This window comes from Hylobates moloch, unplaced genomic scaffold (genome assembly GCF_009828535.3).
Source record: "Hylobates moloch isolate HMO894 unplaced genomic scaffold, HMol_V3 SCAFFOLD_16, whole genome shotgun sequence".
Taxonomy (NCBI): Eukaryota; Metazoa; Chordata; class Mammalia; order Primates; family Hylobatidae; genus Hylobates; species Hylobates moloch.
Window position 1 is genome coordinate 14,460,803 of NW_026652291.1, and position 16,467 is coordinate 14,477,269.

Consider the following 16,467-nt stretch of genomic DNA (forward strand, 5'->3'; position numbering starts at 1 on the left):
GATGATGTAATTATTTTCTATTGCTGCATAACAAATTACCACAAATGTAGTGGCTTGTAATAGCATCCATTTATTAGCTCTCAGTTTAGTAGATTATAAATCTTTTTGAGGCCTAAATTATTGTGTTAGCCAGACTGAGTTCTTGTCTGGAGGCTGTGGGTAAGTAAAAATCTACTTCCAAACTCATTTTTGTTGGTAGAATTCAGTTCCTGTATTTGTTCCCCAAGGTTCCAGTTTCCTTGCTGGCTGTTAGCTGGGGTTATCTTCATTCTTCTCGTTTGGCTCTTCTATCTTTTTTTTTGAGACGGAGTCTCACTCTGTTGCCCAGGCTGGAGTGCGATGGTACGGTCTCGGCTCACTGCAACCTCTGCCTCCTGAGTTCACGCGATTCTCCTGCCTCAGCTTCCTGAGTAGCTGGGATTACAGGCGCCTGCCACCACACCTGGCTAATTTTTATAGTTTTAGTACAGACGGGGTTTCACCATGTTGGCCAGGCTGGTCTCGAACTGCTGACCTCCTGATCCGCCTGCCTCGGCCTCCAAAAGTGCTGGAATTACAGGTGTGAGCCACCGCACCCAGCCTGGCTCTTCCATCTTTAATCCAGTAAAAGTGTGTCAAATCCTTTAACTCTCTACTTCTAAACCCCCTTCTGTCTGACCTCTAGGTCCAGATTTAAAGGGACTCATGTAATTAGGTTAGGCCTACTTGAGTAATTTATTTTTTCTTTCTTTCTTTTCTTTTCTCTTCTTTTCTTTTCTTTCTCTTTCTTTCTTTTTCTTTTTCTTTCTTTCTTTCTTTCTTTCTTTCTCTTTCTTTCTTTCTTTCTCTCTCTCTCTCTCTCTCTCCCCCTCTCTCCCTCCCTCTCTCTCTCTCTCCCCATTCCTCCCTCCCTCTCCCTCTCTCTCCCTCTCTCTCCCCCCCTCTCTTTCTCTCTTTCGTTTTACTCTTGTCACCCAGGCCAGAGTGCAATGGCGCGATCTCAACTCACTGCAGCCCCCACCTCCCGGGATCAAGCGATTCTCCTGCCTGAGCCTCCCAAGTAGCTGGGATTACAAGTGCCCACCACCATGCCCAGCTAATTTTTGTATTTTTAGTAGAGATAGGGTTTCACCATATTGGCCAGGCTGATCTTGAACTCCTGACCTCAGGTGATCCACCCTTCTTGGCCGCCGAAAGTGCTGGTATTATAGGCATGAGCCACTGCGTCCAGCCTACTTGGATAATTTTCTTATCGTAAGGTCAGTTGATTTAGGACCATAATTACATCTGCAAAATCCCTTTATCACAAGTGAGAGATTTCGTGATATTCACTCACTCAAGGGGAGGAGATTATACAAAGGCCAGGGTCATTGGGGTCATCTAAGAATTCCTCCTTAGAATTCACAGAAGATAGTGAACCAGGGGAAATGCATATCCGGGTGGGCAGAAAAGATAGGATCCAGTTTTGTACCTATCAAAGTAAGTTTGAGATGCCTTTGACATATTCTGATGAACATCTATGGTAATAGTAATCATAGATAATGTGCAAGATAGTAGGTGCTTTCATCAACTCATTTAACCTAAACAGCAACCCAATGAAGTGAGAATTATTATTATTATTCTTCCAATCTACATATAGGAAAACTGAGTCTTAGTGTGCTCACCAGCTTGTTCAGGGTTACTCAAGAAGCAAGTAGAAGAATCGGTTGTGAAACTGAAGCAGTTTGGCCACAAGGCCCATGTAAAGCACTGTGCTTAGTGGAATCAGTAGGATATGGGTCAGGAGCTTGTAAAAGAGGTCTGGGTTGCAGATAAAAATCCTAGCATCATTGACCATTAGATGACATTTAAAGCCAAGGTAGTAGGTTAGATCATCTTAGGAGAGATTTTAGAGTGGAGAGGAAGAAGACTCAGAATTGAGTCCTGAAAAACTCCCAAAATTTAAGGAATTGATAGAAAGAGAGTTGCTAAGAAATGATACAGAGGAGGAACAGCCAGAAGAAAAACCAGGAGCAAACCTAGGAAAGTTGTGGTGTTTGAAAGCTAAGGAGAAAAGACTCTTTAGGGGGTGGCAGGGGATCAATTTGACTGACCACCTAACGGCGTCATCAAGAACAATTTTGGTGGAGATTTGGTGGGAGAAGCCAGATTGGAATGGATTGAGGAGTGAATGCAAGTGAAGATAACTTTTGAGAGACTTGGTTCTGGAGGACATTAAAGAGAGGGACTTAGCCAGAGAGCTATATGGGGTTCAGGAAGGGTTTATTTTTTGTGTCCTTGTTTTAAGATGAATGATGGTAGAGCATGCTTAAGTATTACTAGGCTGGACCTAGCCTAGTACTACAGTTTCGTAGCTATTAAAACTATACAAGATGGGATAGACAATGGTGTCATGGTCCCTGAGAAGGGGGATGGGATGTTGTGCACCTGGAGGGTTAGGAGGTCCGATAAAAGACTTGCTTTTATTATTTAATGGGAAGGAAGAGGGAGAGGTTACAGGTGCATTTGTAGATTTGATGGCAGGAAGATATGGGAGTTTTGAGTTTCGAGCATGATTCTTTTTCTTCTCAAATTATGAAGAAAAGGCATTTCTTTATCCAAAAAGAGAAAAATAGCATCATTGTTTTTTAAAAATTGTGATTCTGGTCTTCAAAAAAATTCTTTTTTTTTTTTTTTTTTTTTTTGAGGTGGAGTCTCACTCTGTGCCCAGGCTGGGGTGCAGTGGTGCGATCTCAGCTCACTGCAACCTCTGCCTCCCAGGTTTAAGAAATTCTCTGCCTCAGCCTCCGGAATAGCTGGGATTACAGACGCGTGCCACCATGCCCAGCTAATTTTTTTTTTGTATTTTTAGTAGAAAAGAGGTTTCAGCATCTTGACCAGGCTGGTCTTGAACTCCTGACCTCGTGATCCACCCTCCTCGGCCTCCCAAAGTGCTGGGATTACAGGCGTGAGCCACTGTGCCCAGCCAAAAAAATTCTTAGATATGGAAAAACACAGAAAGTTGACACAAAATGTATATGCTGTAAGATGAAAGTTTATAGAATGTTATAGAACAACTTACTGAAAGAGGTTTTCAGGCATAACCATTGAAATGCTTCTGTGCTTTCCACAGAGGTCATTTCCCTGAACGTGTTCTCTGGATCATGCCAGAATTCTTGGTAAGCTTAATGTTCTCTTTCTCCTTTTTGAAGTGTTTTATATTTAGTTTAGTTCTTCTAAGTTAAATTTATTTGGTACATGTATTGGGGAAAAAAAAGCCTGTTTGTTACTGCTTTATAAGCATTTGTTTTCTTATTGACTCAGCTTTCATACTGGCTCAATCATGTAATTCCAAAATTAGTTGGATATGTAAACACTGCCGTTTTATACACCAGAAGTACAGTCAGTCTTCAAGGTAAGTGACCCAACAATAAGAGAAAAGTGGGCAGCATTGTTTTAAAGTACACAGATATTAAATATAACTTTGTTCTGCCTCCAGCAGAATGCTGTCCAGAGACATGGTTTGAGGCCCAACCACAAATCTAAACAGCTTCAGAATAGCTTAGCACCTGGCAGTTAAAAGGACTTGAATGTGCTAGCTATTTAGCTTATTTTTAAGTTCTTGTGTATGCTCTAGACTTGGGCTAATTGGACCCTGTAGACAGGAATTAAAGATTTTAGATTTCGGAGTTATGTATGTGCTGTCAATACTATACTGGGCAACCCCTAAATTAGAGCTTATCTGGTAAATTGCTTTATAAATAATTTATTTCCGCCTGACAAACAGAAAAAAATAATCTCAAATAGCAGAAAAAGATTTTTTTCTCTCTGCATACAATTGTCACCTTTTGACTGAAGCTAAATTAGTCTAAGAAGCTTATGTTTTGTGATGTTGAGTAAAAAAGACAAGGGAAATGGAAAAAAAGTTATTTCACAACTTTATGAGGTTGTCCCAGTAAATGAGAGACTAAATACATATTTCCTAGTTGGCATATTGAAAGCAAATCCAAGCCTATTAAATAAGGGTAATTGAGTCAGATTGTGCTTTGCACTTGTTTTTGAAATATTCTGCTTCCTCAGAGACTTTACTCCATGTTGTTCTCCCCTTTTCCTGATCCTCGAGTTCTCCCTCCCATAAACACATTTGAGTCTTTTTGTAAAAATAAAAAAGAAAAAAAATTCTGTCACCCTCTAGTTATTTCTTTTATCCCTCCTTCCACTAGTTTTTGCAAGAGCAGTTGATACCAGCTGTTTCTACTTCTTTATGCCCCAGTCACTGGATGTGCTGGAAGATCAGGCTTCCATCTCAAGCACTCCACTGAAACTGCTTTCATTGAAGTTACTAATGTCTCCCTGTTCCTAATCTGGTGGAAATGTCTCAGTTTGAATCTAACCTAATTTCTGTAGAGCACTCAGTGCCAGGATATTGGTACTTTCCTCCCCTTGCACAGTGACAAACTGTGCTCTTCTACCTGGTTCTTCTCAATCAGTGACTGCCTCATCTCCTTTCGTTGGCTGCTATCTCTGCTTGTGCCTTAAATATTGGTACTCCATTGTCAGCCCTGTTTTCTTGTAACTGTACGCATTCCTCCTGGGAGAGCAAATGTTATCATTGCTTGAACTACTATCCAGGCCCTATTTTCAGCCTACATCTCTTTCAGGTTTTCAAGACCCTTTCTTGAGTTTCTTACCACTTCTAGCAGCCCACTAAACACAAAACATTTGGATAGTCCACAGGCACCTTAGACTCTGAGGTTAATAATACTTTTTCTTCCAGCTTTCCATGTTTTATTTTTAAATTAAATTTAATTTAATTTAATTTTAGAGGTGGACTTTCTCTCTTGTTGCCCGGGCTGTAGTACAGTGGCATGATCTCGGCTCACTGGAACCTCCACCTCTCGGGTTCAAGTGATTCTCCAGCCTCAGCCTCCCAAGTAGCTGGGATTACAGGCATGCGCCACCACACCCGCTAATTTTTGTATTTTTAGTAGAGATGGGGTTTCTCCATATTGGTTCCAGGCTGGTCTCGAACTCTCGACCTCAAGTGATCTGCCCTCCTCAGCCTCCCAAAGTGTTAGGATTACAGGCGTGAGCCACTTCACCTGGCCCCATGTTTTATTAGCGGCATGCCATTCACTATTCTGCCAGGACTCTAGTTAGAAACATCCAGACTTCTTCCTCTCTCTCACATTCTCCCCACCCACCAACTTAGTCTCCTAGTTGTGTCAGTTATAACTGAAATATTAATACGTCCTTTATTTGTTTCTTGCTCATCATTGTCATTACCATAGTCTGAGTTCAGTGTCTAATGATAATAGCTATCATTTATTTAGCTTTATGTGTCAGGCCTCTTCCAAGATTTTGCATATATTAATTTTCACAGCACACCTGTGTGATGGGTATTGTATTTGACACCTGTGGTGCACAACCTCATTCTCCTATCTGCCTTACTCTGGAGTCAAGCTGTGGCTGTGGGCTGTGACAGACAGTTCTGTTTGGGCTTCAGCACACTTCAAGGTGATGGCACCTGGTTTCAAGCACATATTGCTGCACATTGTTTACTTTCCATCCCAGGCTTTTGACTCTTCCAAGGCTTAGTTCTCTGGTGGGAACTGGCTCAGGAAGCATCAATGTGCATCTCAGAAATGTAACGACCTTAATGTCCCACTGGGGCAACCTTCAACTAATGGAGTATGAGAGCTGAAAATAAATGCTTATTTGTATTGATCCTACAGTAGAAAATTCTGAGGGGCATTCCATATGTTCCTCAAAAGATCCAGATCAGATTGAGTTGGTAATGCATTTTTGTATTGGTTTTTCTTTATTCTCGATTTCACTCTCAATTCCTCCTCACTTCTAATTGGGATTACCTTCCAAATCGCTTTCATGAATCCAGGCTAAGACATTTAGTATCTACCGAGGTTCTAGAAATCGACAATATCCACTGGAATCTCAGAGTGGATGACTCACTGGTGAGACTGTAACAAGGACCCCATTGCTGGTGGTAATGGGTACTAATAGCCCCCTGCATGCATCGCAGCACAGTCACTAAGACTCTTACCTTCAGGGGATTGGGACTAGAATTGAATGGAAGGTGAAGAGTTGGGTTAATTGATAGCTCTAGGACTTGAATGGTATGGGGGTGGTGGAAATTAATAAGGACTTTGAGCGAATGGACCTCTTTTAGCTTTTGAAACCTTGAGGATAGGAGATCAGCCAGTTATCAATGCAGGGTACACTGAAAAGAGGGCCTATGGCAGCATTTGGAAAGATCCCAATTGCTTGTGACTATAGGACAGATTATGCTAAAAATCAGGCTGAAGATTTAATCATAAGGGTGAAAGAGCTATATACCTTCTGTGGTGGGTTTGTACTGTGTCAACTGGGCTAAACTGGAATTATGTTTCCCAGAACTCCCTTCTAGGCTCTGGATTAGCACTGGCCATGAGACATTTTGAGTGAGATTTGGAAGACAGAAGTGAAGCAGCAGCAGCTGGATATATTTTATGGCTAAAGATTGGTGCTGGTACTAGGCACTGTTGTAGCTCCCACACATGATTGCTAATCTGCTGTGTCATATTGTTGGTTTGGAGCAGTAGCCAGGTCTGCGGCTCCTTCAGCCCTTGTTGCATCACTGCCATCAGCTTCTGGCAATTCTGGGCCAGTGTGTACAGCTTTTCTGCAGGTTATCTGAATCATTGAGGTTGGAAGCCTGAAGGTGGTGAGAGACAGACATGGACTCTTGTTTGTCCTCATGGGTTCCAGATTGTCTTTGGGATTCCAGTCTATTCTTGCTCTTTTCTATTTTGTATTAATCTTTCCTTTCCAACTCCAGATGTGGAAGCAGTCTTATACAGACTGTTTAACCAACTCCCACACCTGTGTGAGGCCAAACTCCTATATAAGTCTCTTATTGTATATAATTCATAGTGGTCCTACCTCTCATACACCCTTGACAGGTGTTCAGGGCCAAAGTCCGACCCTAACATGGGAAGAGTAGGACATTGAAATCTCAGAAGGAGACTTCTAAGTGGATGACCTGAGAATCTTGAACTCCTGAATTTTCCTGAGTCCTCTGGATAGGCAAGATCAACACCTTATTAGAGAGAATAACTTTTCCTTGTTTGGAAACTAGGCAGAGATCGCATAGAGGTGGATTTCTTACAAGGTGATACTTGTTCTCCTTAAGCTCTGTCCCATCTCTCACCCCTATTTCCTCCAGAACAATAGCTAGACACAATCTCAGCATAGCCTAATCAGGGATGTTGTTCTTATTCTGGGGGAAAATACTCAAGCAACTAATCCCAGGACCTGGCTAATATGTACCAGTAGGAAGAGAAGGAACATTTAGGGAGGTGGATCTTGCAGGTCTTGCCTGGAGTGGGCTGGCGGAATAATAAGGATGAATAAGGGAGAATTTATTAACATGGGAACGCTATTCGTAACTCAGGATTTGACATCCTAATAACTTGGTCCTAAGATACACTGGTGGGATGGTTTCTTGAAGCTTGGACATGAGTATGACCTACAGTACATTAGATAAATATGCAAGAACTGCTTTGGCAGAGTATATTGAGATCAGAACTCACAGAGAAGAGAGAGTTTTAGAATGGATTTACTATATGAGACTGGAGAACACACTATCTGACCATGCTTCTTAGGAAGGTCCAAAGAAAACACTTCATTCACCAAGGTAATTAAGAATGCACTGGTGAGGGGACACAGGCTGGAGTTGATAGGAGATGCTTCCATGGAGCTGTGTTCCCTAGTATCCATAGCAATGATAGGATTTTGGAATGGCAGAGGCCAGATGGTGATACCATTAGGGCTAGGGTGGATGTAATTACCATAATGGGCCACAGTGGCATTCAGGGTGTCTTTATCCACAGAGATTTGGGGCAGTGACTAGTATAGGTCATGGGGCAAGGATGACAGCCAACTAGGATGTTAGTTGACTTGTGTGATTTAGACCTTCATCTCTGAGGGATCTTCTCTTGCCTTGCTGTTGTTGGGCTGTGGTTGCTTCCAGTGCCTGTTTAGAATTATTCACCAGGCATGGAAGCAATAAAAAACATTCCACTATATCCCTTGAGTTCAAGATAAGTTCTTTCCTTTCCCCATTAGGTAGTAGCTTCTCCTTGAAGACTCAGTGACCAAAGGCAGGAGGGGATTAAAGCTGTATTCTGTTAGCTGTCTCTTAAGCACCATTTGACATCATCTTCAAACTCCCTCATGCAAGCTTTGACTCATGTTATCCCAACAGTGTCTTGTCTTGAGCATGCTCACTGTTCATCTTTTCCTTTCTGCTCCAAGGCATCTCCATTGTCCACCCAGCAGAAGGTACAGGTGAGAGAGCATACAGGCATGTGCAGCCTGGAAGTGCTAGGAAGTTAATGCTCCCCTTGGGCAACCCTGAACTAGAGGGGGCAGGAGCCAGTAGGGAAATGCTTTTCCTTGTCCTTGCATAGACAATTGACAATTCTGAGAGCACTCTAATGGTTCCTTAGGGAATCCTGGCAAAATTGAGCTCCAGTTACCCACAGCAGTGACCTCGATAAAGGCAGCTTTTTATTGGCATATGCTCCTTTCCAGTTTCATGTTCCTTGGTCCTTTACTTCACCTTCCAGCTAAATTATCTGCATGTAAATATCCTTTTCTGATGCGCTGCTTTGGGGAAGAACCCAGGCTCATGCAAGTACATTTGTTATTTGTGTGCATGGATCTGTCTGTCTACCTGCCTTCCTATCTAATCTGCCTATTCATCCACCCACCTACTCATCCATCTATCCTGTTATGCAGTACAAATAAAGGACTTAGAGTGGTATAAATACTTGATCAGCACAGCTTTAGAGATGGTAGGGTTTAGTTCTAAACTGAGTTCAACTGAACCAAAACATACTCTCTTCTTCCTTCATTGTACTGTCTTCCGACCTTTGAAGATGAAATCAGTAGGCCTTAGTTAGCTTGTCTTTCCAAGTCCTCAGTGGTCTGGAGCTTCTTAACTGTCCATACAAGTTGGTTATAGTTCACCAGTATACAAGTTGGGCCATGCACATGCCCATCCATTTGTCAATAAATTCTTTTCCTTTTTCTGTGCTTCACTGTGAGGAGTTGCACCCCCCACAGTCTATTTTGAAAATGTCTGTGTACTTTTTTCTGGTTCCTTTTTGAGTCCTGTCAACTCATTTCGTTTCTTTCTTTTTTGTTTGTTTGCTCATTTCTGTTCTTAGTTTTTGTATTTCTGCTTCAGGATTTTTTTTTTTTTTCATATCCTAAGTGCTTGCTTGAAGATATCTAATTCAGTTTGGAGTGTTGTATTACCATATTCTTCAGCTTTGGGTTTTTTTTTTTTTTTTTTTTTTGAGGGTGAGGGTTTCATCAGCTGAAATGCTTTGATTAGCATTTTCTGATTTTCTTTGTAAACAGTTTTCTGTGTCTTTTTGGCTTTTTTGGGTATATCTCTTCATTCTCTACTTAAAACATTCCATAGCCCCCTCCTGTGCAGTAGCTTTTATAGATGATGTTGGGGGAGGAGATGGGTTTGGTGTATCTTGTTTCTCCTTCGTTTCTGTTGGATCCTTTCTGTTTTTCCTCTTGTTTCTTTCTTTCCCTTTACTGCAGTGTTTCCAAATGTACCTACCCTTCTCTCTATCTGGTTTGCCCTCACAAGCTGTGCCTCTCCAAGGCTAACCCTCACACCTGTTTCCTGGCTGGTGCTTTAAAGCACCCACGTCCTGACCTATGTATAATATTTTGGCTTTTACGGCTGGACTCTTTCTGGGGGATGATTTTTTCTTGCTTTGTCTAAGTCCATGCCCCCTCTACTCATTTTTAGTGTCCCATAAGCCTCCCTTCCTGTCTCCAAACCTTTAGACTTGCTGTGGCAGCAGCTCTGTTGGAATTTGGTCTATTTTTCTGTGACAGGTAATTTGAAGGTTGTAATATTCTGTATCCTAGTACTAGTACAGCGTGGTTCATATGCAGTTTTATTTGTTGGTTTTATGATCTTTTTTTTTTTTTTAAGGGTGAGTGGGGAGATTTGAAATCAGGCAGACTTCATTGATGCCCACATCCAGAAGTTTCTGTGTACTTTTAAAGGCTTAGCTCAAATTATCATCTTTCCTTTGAAGTCTTTCCATATAGCTTTCCAGTTTCCATGTTCAGATACTCTGTTTCCTTGTGTTCTAACTACCTTACCTCTCCCTAATTACATTTGTTATATTGCATTGTAATTATATATTTGTCTCCCCTCCCCCCATCAAATTGTGAACACCTCTAAACCAGCAAACTGGTTTTTTTTTTTCTTTTTTGTGGTACATACTATGTGCCCACTAAATGGATTGACTTAAAGCAGAATAGAGGAACAGTTAATGAATGTCACTGTGTCCGAAATTTATTCCTGCTGGTGGGTTCTTGGTCTCGCTGACTTCAAGAATGAAGCCACGGACCTCGCAGTGAGTGTTACACCTCTTAAAGGTGGTGCATACCCAAAAAGTGCGCAGCAGCAAGATTTATTGTGAAGAGTGAAAGAACAAAGCTTCCACAGTGTGAAAGGGGACCCGAGCAGGTTGCTGCTGCTGGCTGGGGTGGCCGGCTTTTATTCCCTTATTTATCGCTGCCCATGTCATGCTGATTGGTCCATTTTACAGAATACTGATTGGTCCATTTTACAGAGTGCTGATTGGTGTGTTTACAATCCTTTAGCTAGACACAGAGCACTGATTGGTGCATTTACAATCCTTTAGCTAGACACAGAGCACTGATTGGTGTGTTTTTACAGAGTACTGATTGGTGCATTTACAATCCTTTAGCTAGACACAGAGCGCTGATTGGTGCGTTTACAATCCTCTAGCTAGACAGAAAAGTTCTCCAAGTCCCCACTCGACCCAGGAAGTCCAGCTGGCTTCACCTCTCATCACCTCAGACAGTTATGAATAATATGAATATTTTGGGATCAAATTTATCTTTTTTTGTTTGTTTGTTTGTTTTGAGACAGGGTTTTTACTCCTGTCTCCCAGGCTGGAGTGCAATGGTGTGATCTTGGCTCACTGCAACCTCTGCCTCCCAGGTGCAAGCGATTCTCTTGCCTCAGCCTCCCAAGTAGCTGGGACTACAGGTGTATATCACCGTGCCCAGCGAATTGTTTGTATTTTCATGTAAAGGTTTTGCTATATTGCCCAGGCTGGTCTTGAACGCCTCAGCTCAGGTGATCTGCCTGCCTCAGCCTCTCAAAGTGTTGAGAATACAGGCATGAACCACTGCACCTGGCCTAAAAGGAATTCTTTATGCTGCATACAGCATAGCCTTATGTTCTTGGATTTATCTACATTGTTGTGTGTTAGGCGTATTGTATTCATTATCATGGATTTAAACTTGCGTGTATGAAGACTATAATTTATCTACTTTACTGTCAATGAACATTTGAGTTGTTTTTCTTTCTCCCTATTAAAAACAATATTGCTGTAAACATTTTTTGTTTCATCTCTCCTGGTACAAATGTATAAGAGTTTCTCTCAGATACATGCCTAGAAGTCAAATACTCTAGTGGTCATGGCGGTATACACATCTTCACCTGTACTAGATAATTCTGATTTTATCTCAAAATAGTTTTATTAATTTATACTCTTAACAGTACTGTGTAAGTAATCTGGTTGTTCTTCATTCTGTCCAATAGTTTTTATTTTTATTTTATTTTTGAGACAGAGTCTTGCTCTTTTTGCCCAGGCTGGAGTGCAGTGGCATGATGTCGGCTCATTGCAAACTCTGCCTCCCAGTTTCAAGTGATTCTCCTGCCTCAGCCTCCTGAGTAGCTGGGATTACAGGCATGCACCACCACACCCAGCTAATTTTTTGTATTTTTAGTAGAGAAAGGGTTTCGCCATGTTGGCCAGGCTGATCTTGAACTGCTGACCTCAAGTGATCTGCCCGCCTCGGCCTGAGCCAGGTGTGAGCCACAGTGCCTGGCCCAGCAGTTTTTATTGTCACATTGAAAAAAAATCTTTGCTAATCTGGTAGGGATGAATCTTACTGTCATCTTATTGTGATTTTAAATTTACATTTTCCTTATTATTAGTGAGGTTGAACATTTTTCTTTTTCTTTTTCTTTCTTTTTTTTGAGACAGAGTCTCGCTCTGTCTGCCAGGCTGGAGTGCAGTGGTGCCCCGATGTCGGCTCACTGCAAGCTCCGCCTCCCGGGTTCACGCCATTCTCCTGCCTCAGCCTCCCAAGTAGCTGGGTCTACAGGCGCCCGCCACCACATCCGGCTAATTGTTTTGTATTTTTAGTAGAGACAGAGTTTCACCACGTTAGCGAGGATGGTCTCGATCTCCTGACCTCGATCCGCCCACCTCAGCCTCCCAAAGTGCTGGGATTACAGGTGTGAGCCACCATGCTCGGCCGAGGTTCAACATTTTTCATATGTTTATTGGCTGTTTAGATTTCTTTTGTGAAGTGCTTGTGTCTTTTTCCTATTTTTCTGTTGCATGATTTTTCTTTTTTTTCTATGAATTCTGTGTAGCAGTTGTTTGTCAACTCAGAAGCCTTGCTTTTCTTTAAAGTGTTCTGTCTTTTCCCTGCACGTTTGCTTATGCTGTTTCTTTGATGTGGAATATATATTCCTGTTAAAACTCTACTCAGTTCTTCAGGACCCATAGCCGTCAAGCACGAAGCCATCTCTCTTGTTCCAACTAGATGTGCTGCCCCTGCCTCTTTGGAATTCATGCAGCACCACATTTTGCCTGTAGTGCGTAGTTAGGTATTATAGTTTTTTTTTTAATTGATTCTGTTTACTCTAGCAGATAGTGTGCTTTGTCGGGAGGAACTGTTTCATCATCTTTGTTTCCCAGTGTCTATCATAGTAACTGTGCGCGTTTAGCTGCAAGTAAGAGAAAACCCAACTACAGTGGCTTAACTAAATAGGATTTTTAAAAACCTTGCATAGCAGGGAGTCTGGAGCCAGGAAGCCCAGGCCGCTAAGAACCTAGACTCTTTCTGCTCTGGCAGGCTTAAGTGTGTTTTAAATTTTGTCCTCATTGATTATTCACATTCACAAAAGAATATGGGAGAAGAGGAAAACAGTTTCTATTTGTGAGGCATTTTCTTTATATGTAGGTTTTGAAGTCCTCTTCACTAGACTTTTCTGTATGTTGAATTTTTGGTCACATGGTATTACGTGGCCATCCTTCTGCAAGGGAGGCTATGAAATCAGATATTGAGCTTCCCAAGGGGGGAAGGTAGTTGAGAATGGTGTTTAAGTGGACCTGCCTACAATGTCGCCCACAAAGAGTACTCAATAAATATTCTTTGTTTAATTTTAAAATTTTTATTAAAACAATCCATATAAATACTTAGTCAAATAGTACAAGAGGGATTTTATTCCCAGTTTCTACTTTCTTCTAATATTTTCTACCAATTTCAAGTGGCATTTTAAAACTCTTGAGTCATCAATTTTAGACCTCTTTTATTTCCCTGCCCATCTACTTAATGAAGTTATATTATAATTTTGGTTGAATCCACATTCAGTTTTTAATGGCTATATAAATATTCATTGCGGAGGCCAAGTGTTTTATGGTTTTATTTTCCCTTCCTTAAATAAGTTTTTTTTTGGTTGTTTTTCCTGGAGTTAAATTACCCCAGTCTTTTCATTCACTTAGCTTTCTTTGAGTCTCTAAGTGTTTCCACATGTTTTAACAGCTTTGTAAAATACTTTTCATTATGATTTTCTGTAGGTTAGATAACCCATGAGCTCTTTTTTTCTTAAAGACAGTCCTTTCTGGAACTCTGGTCATCTCTTCCATTCTGGATTGGTTTCTTTCACAGCTTTGCATAATTGTCATAATGGGATTTTCCTTCACTATCATCCTGGGAATTATGTGCTTAATCCTGTTTCCTGGATCCAATGGCTATCCTCTTTTTTAGTATTATATCTGTGGCGCTTCCTCCAGTAGATTACTGAGAAAGCTTGCATAGGAGATTTTTTTTTGGAAAAGCTTTTTCAGATATTAAAATGTCTTCATTATGTTTTCATATTTGTGATAGGTTTGCTTGGTGTAAAGTTGTATTGAATTGTTACTTGGGATTTTGAAGGCATTATCCCATTGTCTTCTAGCTTCTAATGATGCTGATGAGAAGTTTGATGCCATTCTCATTTCCAGTGGTTTGTTATGTGACCTATTTTTTAAAATCTCTGGAAGGTTTTAGGATCCTCTCTTCATCCCTGGTTTGGAATTTTGGAATTTTACATTTATATTGTAAAATTTATTTGCTAAGCACTGAGTGTGCCCACTAAAACTCCTTTAGTTCTGGGGATATTTTTTGAATTGGTCCTCCTCTGGGTTCTTCTGTTCACTTTTTCTAAAATTCTCTTAGATACTGGATTTCCAAGATTATTCTGTGTTTTTAAATTTTTTTAATCTCCTGTTATCTCCTTGCATCTTTACTTTACATTTGGTCACTTTCTTTAATTTTATTATCTAGACCTTTAATAGGCCCCCCCATACAGATTTAAAAATTTTCTAAGAGCTTGATTTTTTGTTTTATTTCTTCTTAATTGCTCTCTTTTTCTATTTTATGGTTGAACTATATACCTCCTTAAGGATAATTATACTTTTTATGAAGTTATTTTCCTAGTACCCTGGGTTGCCTCTCTTTCTTCTGAACTTCCTTTTCTTTTTTCCTGTTTATTTTGGTGTCTTGCATGTTAGGGATTTCTCTCAGTTGTCTGGTGATCCTTGACTGTTAATGTGAATAAGACACCAAAATGCTGGTTAGAAACTGTCTTGCTGGTTGGAGGCTTACATGGTATAGTTTTTCACTGGGAGCCCCATATGTCAATATCAACAACTTTTACCCAAGTTTATTCATTTTTCCATAAAAGGATCCTCTGGACTTCTTGGGGAACATTAGCCTGGCTCTCTGCTTTCTGAAACCAACAGCACATGTGTAGACTTATATATTATTCTGCATTTTCCATTCTTACCTCATCCTTGCTTCTCTCTATACCTAGTGACCCCAAATCTGGTTCTTCTCCCAGGAAATTATTGATCCTAAGTGTTACGAGTGTGAGGACTTGGGGAATAAAACTCCTTAAATCCGTTTCAGACATTTCCCCATTTACATTCTTTATCTTGCCCTCCCCAGTCCTCTGCCTTTGGTGGTTACCGGTGCTTCTATAATCTGGAGCCTTTTGGGGTTCTCTGGGGGTGATTTAGCTTGCTCACATGAACAGTTTCCTCTGCAGGCATTTTAACTTGACCTTTTCTCATTCTGCTGAGTCATTTACCTTTCTTTCAAATGTTTTCTGTCCTCATGCATTTTAGCTTAGGGTTATAAATGTCTTTGTGGGTTATTGAATGTGTTTCTGTTTCTTGTTTACCTTTATGTTTGGGGGTATGAAAATGTTTTTACCATGTTAAAATTGGAAGTCAATAAGTGACTTCCTTTTAATGAATTATAGCAATATAATGTACATATATTGTATAATTACTATATACTTGGCACCATTCTAAGTGGTGTACGTTTATTATCTTATTTAATCCTTATAATGTCTGGTTTGTGTCAGGCATTTACTTTCCTAAGATTTTTAAATTGTATTTTAAGTCTTCTTATCTCCACAACAAATCCTATAAGGCCAGTACCATTAGTAGTCTTATTTTACAGATGAGGGTACAGAGAAGCACAGAGGTTAAGTAACTTGCTTGAGAATGTATACATTATAGCTAGTAAATGGGTCCTATGCAATGAGACTCTAAGCCACTACTGTTTTAGATAGCTCTCTGCACAGTGCCTACATGCAATGTGACTTGTTAAATATTTATAGAATGAAAATTTTAAAGTATACTCTGGGTTTTATTTTTTTAATTAAGATCTTTGTATATATGTCCTTTGGTTAGCTATTGCTTATTCGCTTTTTATTCTTTCATTATTTTCAGTCAATTTTAATATCATAAATAAGGACAGTTTAGTAAAGTGTAAGCTTTTTAAAAGGTATGTTTTCACTCACATTTTTAAAAAGTTTTAGAAAATGGAAGACAATAATAAAGCAAATAGTGGGAAAGTAACATTGAATTTTTATGTCATTTTTAGTGAGTTTAAAATTCCCTTTTATGGGCACACAACAAAGAAAGAATAAGTCATTTTCTGTGGTTCGTTGTCTTTCTCTGTGGATGTCCTTGAATTTTTTAATGTTTATGTTTATCAACATGCTATCATCCAGATATTATAGATACTTTAAAACTTGCCTTTTTACTTCCAGAGGTGTGACCCAAAATAATAACTACTATAAATAAAAAATTAAATAGATATTTTTCTTTGTGTTTACTACCCCTTCAGATATATTACTTCAGATGTATTTGTGCTAAGTAAACAGGTAATTAATGACATCTAGGCCTATATGAAGATAAATACCTCTGTGTATATAAAGTAAACCCATGTGCGTGTATATTAGTTATTCTCTTTATTAAAAATAGGCCAGGCGCGGTGGCTCGCGCCTGTAATCCCAGCACTTTGGGA

At 40.2% G+C, this 16,467-nt stretch overlaps 1 protein-coding gene across 3 annotated transcripts in view; it reads left to right on the forward strand.

Moving 5' to 3' along the window:
- RPS6KA5 (ribosomal protein S6 kinase A5) overlaps positions 1-16,467 on the forward strand; it is a 190,521-nt gene that overhangs the window by 13,857 nt on the left and 160,197 nt on the right. The window contains exon 1 of one of the 3 annotated variants that reach the window (XM_058429864.1): positions 3,122-3,137. The exons of the other annotated variants lie outside the window; for them this stretch is intronic. The gene's annotated coding sequence lies outside the window, so the exon portion shown is untranslated. Of the gene's footprint in view, positions 1-3,121; positions 3,138-16,467 lie in introns of those variants that run through there. 3 annotated transcript variants of the gene reach the window in all.